Raw genomic sequence first — 8,714 nt, 5'->3', positions numbered from 1 at the left:
CAGATCTTGTGAGGCAGAAGCTCATCTAACCTCCTATGCAAGAACAAACATGCTTCATTACTTAATCTTACTAAATAAGACACTGAGGGGAGTAAACAAAATGAGTTTTCTAATCTGAGTAATCCCTCCTAGCCAAATTAACATGGATTGCTTAAAATGGAAAAAGTTGACCATTGCCCTCCTTTTAACAGGACATACATCATGTTCCCATAACCTCCCCTTCTTCCTAGGTAACCAAAATAATTCTTCCAGTTTTCCCCAAAACTCATTTTTCTCAATTTTCTGTTTCTTTCATAAATGACAATGCTTGAGAATAATGATAGTACAATTCTGAGATCTCACCATGAACAGTTTGTGCTTAAGCTTAAAAAGCTGCAACCACTGAGTGTTACTAAACACTATTAAGTACTTGAGCATTTGCAACTCCAACAAAAGCAGGGGGTTTATTTCTTGCCTCTCTCTTGATCATGAAAACAACTGTGTATCTCACCTGTAAAAAGCCTTCTAAGGCTGTAAGCAGTGATGTAGGAGTTGGAAACAAATGTGTTTCATTTCTAACCTAGATAGAATTTGAACTTAATAAAGGAACATCAGGGCTGCAACAAAAGGATCAGATATTGACTTTATGAAACTGAGCCGAGTAAAACCAAAAATCAAGGCAGTGACTACAAAGGAGTCGGTGTGGAGCGACAGGAGTAGCTGCTGGCACTGTTGCATCGTGCTGCTGACATGCTCAAGGAGAGGCTTTCTCCTCCCCCTTCAGTCTGACAGCATGAGCTATTGCTAAGTAAATGCCAGCCACAGCCTCCAAGGACTAACAAGGAAGTCTGCAGAAGCAAAACAACCATATGCGATATTTGAACTGGTTCAGACTGGTTCAGAGTTTGCTCCACTAACTCTGAGTGCTTTCTCAGATGAGTTTTGTGTGTGGGCTGTAATAAAAGGCCAGAGGCCTCGGGAGGGCAATCTGGGTCCTATTGTTTACTGGGGAGAAGCACTGCAGCTACACTTCTCCAACATTAAGAGCTTATCACTAAATACTCTCGGCAGTCAGTGACTTAAGAAATTTCACACACAGACTCCTCTCTAACAGCATCATTTTTTTGTCCTTTTTTTGTCTAGAACTACCCAGTGCCTTTCCAGTTTTCTCAGCAGTTTTGAAGAGCCCAAGTGCTGACAGGCATCTGTGTTCACACTGGCCCACTGTAGCAGTTGTGAAGGTCCCCATGGATCATCCCTCAGCTCTTCCCCTGGCTGCAAATTCCAATCTCGGGATCTGGACCACAGATTGCTTTACCTGCTATTCAAGGGGTGGGTGTGTCTCGTAGCAGGATACCATAAAACCATAGCAATATTGTTAGGAATTGGGTACAGCTTCTAAAGATGTTTTGGTCTTCAGTTGCACTGGTTGTTGTTGGGTTGTTTGATTGTTTTTTTTGCTACAGATGCAGGCTGCTACTGACAAAAACCAGAGCACACATTTCTAAGGGTGGAGGAAGGGAAGCTATTTTGAAACATACTGTGATCTACTCAGAAAACACATAAGTCTGAGCCAAGAACAGGAGCTTTACTCCCAATTCCTTAACTGATCTTTGCCTGACCTTAGGGAAGTTTCTGCCTTGGTTTCCCAAGTTAATATTACTTATGTCACAGAGGCAGAAATTATTATATGCAAAACTCTTTGAAAGCTTCAGACATCCAATACCTACCTTATGAAATGGTTTTGTAGGGGAAGGAGTCCTGGAGACAGATATGCATGAGATGTTCTCAAGTTCTACATGTGTAGTGCTGACTTAGATGAAAGTACAAATAAGCATTAATCCAAGAATTCATTAAAATAGGAGAATGTGTTGTTTGGTTGTTTTTTAAGGTATAAAAATACTTTTGTAACTTTCTTGTTTCTCAAACCACAGTTGTGCCCAGCAGTACCTGGCAAAGCTAAGCAGTCTGATAAGCCAATTTGTTGTTAGAAAATGCCTATCTAAAAATAACTGTTTATTATTTGCACACAAGGAATGTGAAGAGGCAGCATCAAAACATCTGGAGACTTCAGTCAAAAGAAATAAAGATTTCTGTTCTGATATCTGTTCAAATTAATCTCCAGTGAATTGGATGGGATTATTAAAAATCCTTCTACCAATCTTCCACTCCCCATGGAAGCCAATTGCACAGTTAAACAGAAGTGGAAGCCAAAAACTCTGTTGTTTAAACTTCAATAGTAATGGAATATTACCACAGTAATAGTTAGATTTCATTGTGAAAAACATGAGGTTAAAGTTGCACTTAAATATGCAAAACTCCTACTCTAAATAGCACAAACACTCATGTGACCTCTATCCCAAGCCATCAGAAAGGCTGTAAGGTTATAAACTTGAACACATAAAAAAGCCAGACACGTATTTTCTTCTCTCTTTAGGGCTTTGGGACTAGGGCTGGAGTCATCAACATAAGAGCAGAAGCAGAAACTCATTTTGTAATGGATCTCTGTAATTCAACATGTGAGCAGAGAAGCAAAGACCAAACCTTGCAGTGGAGCTACTGCTGTTTCCTCATAAAGAGCAGGATCCAGGGACATATACAATGCAGAGCTCACACCTCTGGGTTTTATTTCTTAACTGACCTGAAAGCAGATAAAACCACTGGTACTGCAAAATATCTCTCTCCACAGGTGGTTGTCTGAAGGCTGTGGGAGGAGTTGTTAATTTTGAGAAGTTGCCCTTTCTTTCCTGTGTAGAAAAGCAAATCTGTATTTTCTCTGGGTCACATACATGCCATAAGCTTGCAGAGATCCTTTTTCATTACTGACATAGGCATGTGGACTTTTTTACATCTATTTACAAAAGCAAAGACACTGTTCCTTTAAGTATGTTTGCAGAACAGGGCAAACTTTTATTGCTATTTTGGTCTTGAGTTTGCCATTCTTTTAGAAAGTTATGGCTCCAACTGGTAACACCATGAGGAGGTAAAAAGCCAGGAAGAAACAAAGGCTTAATAAAGTTTCACTTAATACTTGCACTTATTTCTTTAGTATGTAAGGGTGTGGAGTTAAAAAACTGCATTTCACCACACCCCAGCACCTGAGGTAGGCAGGCCAGAAGCAAAACTCTATTTATATGACCTCAGTTTTATTTCACTGCCATTAAGTGAGGACAATACCAAATTTCACAGATACTTGTTACTCCACCCACTTATGCTAAACCAAGAAATCTCACCACACAGTGCCAGAGAAAGGATTTCCTAGTTGAAACAAGGCCATCCTGATACAGTGTTGTAACCTGCCCACAGCACTATGAATTCTCACATGGAGCTGTGGAAATGTGCAAAGGCAGAACTGTCTCTGAAAAGGGAAAGATTTTGAGATATGAGAAGCCCAGGCCATCTCTCTGTGCACTCATGGTCTCTACTCTCCATCTCCAGGAAATGAATGCATGCAGCCTGCAGAGTTTAATTCTCTTTTGGTTTATTACTATTTAAAAATCAGGTTTTGTATCCCCTTCTACAGAGGCTTCACCTTCCAACAGAACATACAAAAAATACACACAATAGAAAAAAAAAAAAAGATAGGTAGGTAAGTTGCTTTATACAAACAGGTCCCTAAGAACCCAAAAGGCTAAAACAGGCTCGGTTTCAATAGAAGCAGGCCCATAAATAGGCAAGAGACTTCATTCAAGTAGGGAAAGAGTCATCCATCCTCACCTAAGATCCTTTCTTGCTCCACTGAAGACAATGGGAGGATTCCCAACAACTACAGTAGGAGCAGGATTGGGATTCATCAGAGCCAATGGCAAACTTTTCTGCTCCTTCCCTTCCAAGGCACTGTCTCTTCCATATGGCATGCAGCCAGGGAAAAATACCAGTTTTCCTGACTCATCCCACACTCATGTTTCAGTTGTTCACTCTACAAGACATCTAAGAACAGCCTTTTATTTTCTCTCTTACTCTGGTATTTGCACTAATTGCAGCAAACTTTCAGATTACAACAGTACCGAAGAAAAATTCTAAGCCCAAGAGCAAGGCTTGGTTGGTTCCTTAAGAGCCAGCAGTCAGTCTGACAGCTTTGCAGAGGGCATGTCAAATTTGCCTGGAGAAGGCACCAGTTTGTAGACAAAGCAGCCAAAATGGTATTAGCAAGCAGGAGATTGATTTATTCTATAATCACTTATCCAAGGTCACACTATGTGACTGCAGGATGCTCAAGAGCATTCATGGTTGCCAGTGGCTGCATGAAGTGATTCCATGGTCCACATGGAACACAGGAGCTGGGAGGGAGTCACTGGAGCATCAGTGAGACTCCAGTGACCTCCTTCCTTCAGCACATCTTGGCTCAGAGCACTTCCAGGTCTCAAAAATTGCAGTACAAGTATGGAAGCCACCCAGGAAAAGCTTCATTCACATAAACCCTGAGAGCAGTTCAAGAGTGCCAGGCAGTCTTTAAATAAATTTAAATATCACACCTTTCAGGAAAAATGTGGCCAAATGTTTGTTTAAATTTGCATTACACCTGAAGTCAGTGAGGCCACATGTGCCAAAGTTCAGCAGCACAATTTAGCATATCAATTAAATATTGGCACATTCTTACCCAAAGGTTATTATCATCTCATCTTACAGACAGGAACACAGCACAGGAAGAGGCTAGAGACGACACAGGGTATTAATTCTTGGCAAACAGGCCATCAGTGCCTGCCTGTGGTTTCCCACTGATGTGCCATAACCATTCCAACCATCACCACAACCCCTCACAGCCTGGGCTCCTGCTCCTGGGCTGCATCACTGAGTTATGTCATAGCACTCCTTTTCACTGGCGCTCTTTTTTCTTTTTAGCCAAACAGCTCCCTGCTTTGTTTTACAGCCAACATCTGCAGAGCAGCACACATCCAAGCAGGCACCACAGTGCACAGGATGTGTGGAGGGTGAGGGTCAGAGCAGCAGGCAGACACTTTGGCAGTGCTGGTGGCTGCAGCCCAGGAGCACTGCCTGCCCCCCTCCCTCTGGGTCCCAGGCTCAGCTCTGGAACATGCTGCCTTCTCACAGGGACAGGGAGCTGCAGCACACTGGGCTGGAGGCCAAATCTGTTCCCAAGGGCTCATTCACAACAGCTGAAGGATCTTGTTTTGAAAAGGATGTTCAGGATAAAAAAACATGGCTCTTTTAGGAGACACTGGAGCCTTCCAGGATCTGTTTTCCTTTTTAAGTTTTCCTAGGGTTTTTTTCCTCCCTCTTTGCTCATTTGTTTTGTCTCTCAGGGCGGAACTGAGAGCCTAAGCTCAGAGATTCTCTGTGAGCTTCTGCTCTGTTCAAATAAAACTCAGATATTCTGCCCAAGGAAAAGGTGAGCAGTAATAAGCTGGTTTAATTTACATTCAGGTATTGACAATGCTGTTAAGGTATTACCATAATGCTGAAAAAGCCAGCACATTCCCTGGTGTTGTTTGGCACTTGCTCTCAGATTTTCTGCCATGGTGACAATTGAAAATATTTTATTATTTTTGTGGGTGGCAAAGAAAAGCCTTTCCTGTTTTGTTACTTAGAATTTTGGTGGCTGTTTTTTACTTTGTCCATTTATCTCTCATGAAACCCAAGGAGAGCTTTTGCTCCCCATTCATTCTTCCAACACTGAAGTCTGGAGTTCCTTTGAAGTTTACTTTGGCATCTACTTCCTCAAGCAAGCACCTTAAAAAAAATTAAAGCTGAAAGTGGTACCCCACTCCCGACTCAAGACGTAAGTTTAGATATTGAATTCTAGGAACAAAGATTTAGTGAAAAAACAAGACACTAAAGTTACAACAGAGCCTACAAAATCTAGGTTAGCTTTCATACTAGCAATTCAATTAGTTGAGTTATAGACATTCAGTTACACAGCTCTTCTATTCAAGTCATTCCTTACTGCTGACAGCAGTTGAGGGAGGAACAATAATTTCAGGGAATACATGGGAAATAACAAATATTCCCTAAGTCACTGGCACTCAAACAGGTCTAAAATTGTGACTGGGCAATTACAATTATTCAAAAGATTGGTAGGAAGACCAACTCCACACCATCTTAATAGTTCTAGGCTTTAAAAACAAAAAAAAATCATCCCCCCAACATATAATACTTTGCCCTACTATAATTAAGGCACTGGATTGAGAGAAGGAAAAATCTGTGTTCAATTTCTGGTTCTGCTATCAATTTCCCATATCACCATGGGCAAATAATTTAGGATTGAGAACTCACAGGCACATTGCCATGTGTCAGGTGAGCCACACTGTTTGCACACATTTCAGACATGACAAATGCAAGGTCACATCACTTAATTTAACTCAGTATGGAATAAATTCACATTAAATTGCTTTACCCTGCATTTGTTCTGGATTAACATTTATAAATTCAGGCAATAAAAGACGCCTGAGAAGTTTGTGCCCCTACATTTAACACAACACTTAAGTATGCATGCAAGTTGTTTTTAGTCCTTTATCTTTCACTCATTGTCTTATAAGCATCTATTCCTTTCTTGTCTGTCTTTAATATTTTGATTATGAATTACTGAAAATGTTTTCATCATACCTAATACACAAGGCTCTGAGCCTCAGATGAGAGGTTATGGGACTCCTATAATACAAATACTACAACTCTGATTATATAAATTTGCATGAACTGAAGTTTCCTTCTTGATATGTGCACCAACTCAAACATGGGCTTGCAGTCCCTCCAAAAGGGAAGGTGGCCCAAAATCACAACTATCATCTATACACTTACACGCCAATTAAAAATAAAATGTAATAGCAACAAGCTGCAGCTCAGGGCATGTTACATACTTCCCTTTGAACTCTGAACTTGTGAGGCTGAGTTTTCTGTTTGGATCTGTCTCATGTTCTATGAGAAACAGGCATTTCCCAAAGTACAGAACAGAAAGAATTTGCATGTAGATTAAATTACTGTCCAGAATGGAACAGTATACCCCTGAAGAAGCAAAAAGCACTGAAAACATCTCACAGCTAAAGATCTGCCCAACTTCCTACTGACACTAGCCTGCACCAGCCTCCTCTGTTGGTACAAATCTCTCCCATTTACACTAGGATGATCTAGAACTGTCATTTCAGGATTGTTAACCTCCTGCCTAATTGTTTCCCTGTCCACTAGACTGAGAAGTAAGTAGTTTTCATTCAATGTATTCATGACAACTTAGTAAGCATTTTCTTTGACCAGCAGAATACACGGTGTTTTAGAAGGCTTCATTTTCAGATAAGGCTTTTCTTTTGTTTCACCAGGTCAAATTCTCTAGCATTCAAAATTTAATTCTGATAGATACAGCCAAAATTCAATCCACTTGTAACACTAAAGTCAGGGGAGCTAAATGTAAGATGAAAGTATTTTATACTCTGGACTTAGCTTTTGAAGTTGAATTTTATGACTAATGCACCTTCTTTGAGTGCATATAGGAACACTGGGGACAAAAACTTCTGTCTTTCAGCTTACAGCCTCAGTTCAACAGAAATTTCCCTTGTGGATTAATTATGAGCTATTAGTAAATTAGTGACTGCAGCTGCATTTGCTAATCCAAACAAATTGTTATGCTGACTGGAAAGCCTACTCTCCTGATTTGCTTGGCAGTTTACAAGGTTGTCTCAGCACTAGATTTGTAAGGTATTTTAAAATGTTTTGTCATTCTTCTAAGATGTTCTGTTTTTACCTGTCTACTAATCTTACCAGTACAAGAGAAATTCCATGAAGCTTTAGTGGTGGGGTTTGTTTGTTTCACTGTTTTTTCCTTTTAAATGAGGCTCATACCTATTCCAGGATTCTGGAAGGAGATGACTGGAGAAGAACATGTCCTTCAGTCTCCCAACACAGATTAATAGCAAAACATCAAGTCCACTGCAACATGCTCTCAATTTAGAAAGTGGTGGTGCTATAAAGAGAAAGCCATTGATTATTCATCCTTAGTTTATAATAGTCCAGAGCAAGTACAAAAAGTAGCTTCTTACGAGAGGGAATCTGGGTCTTCTAACTCTGTAGAATTTAGAATGTAATTCCAAAATTACATATAATACTTAAAAAGGGCTCTCTAATTTTAACATAAAAACAAAACAGGAATATCAGTTAAGCATCATCTACAGGGTTTGGATTAGAAGCACCTGGGCAATGCAGGTTGTGGTACAATAACAGTTTGGGTCTCTGTGCACGTTTACACAGACAGATCAGCAAATGAGAACCTGGTCCAAGGAGATAGATACTGTTTCATGGGATGCAGGTTTGGTGCAGGACATGGGCTCTTCAGAGTGGCCTTTAGGAACATTCAGTACAAAAAGCAGTTTACCAAATCACTGCTAAGCCTTTGCTCAATAGCCCTCTCAGCAATTGTGATGTAGAGAGGATTCTTCACGGGTATGAAATTAAGGAATAAATTCAGGAAACTGTTCTATGTGACCTTGAGCATCAACAGCAGAACCATAATTAAAACTCAGAGTATTCCTAACTCCTAACCCTGTGTTAAACAACATTTATACCTGGGTTTGGTACATAAAACCGTGACTAGTTACATGGAAGGAAAGGGAGGGTCAAGAAAGGACATTATTTCTGCACAAGTGGTATTTTCACATTAAATGGAATGTCCAACAGCCTGGAATGCAGCTTCTTTGCATTTTGTAATCAATTCTTTTTCAAAGATATGCTGTTTGCAATTCCCACCTCTTATACTAGAAACCCTTCTCATTTGGAAAAGAAAGGAGTAACAG

The sequence above is a fragment of the Zosterops lateralis genome, assembly GCF_965231275.1.
Source record: "Zosterops lateralis genome assembly, chromosome: 17".
Lineage (NCBI taxonomy): Eukaryota > Metazoa > Chordata > Aves > Passeriformes > Zosteropidae > Zosterops > Zosterops lateralis.
Note: the sequence above shows the minus strand (reverse complement) of the source record.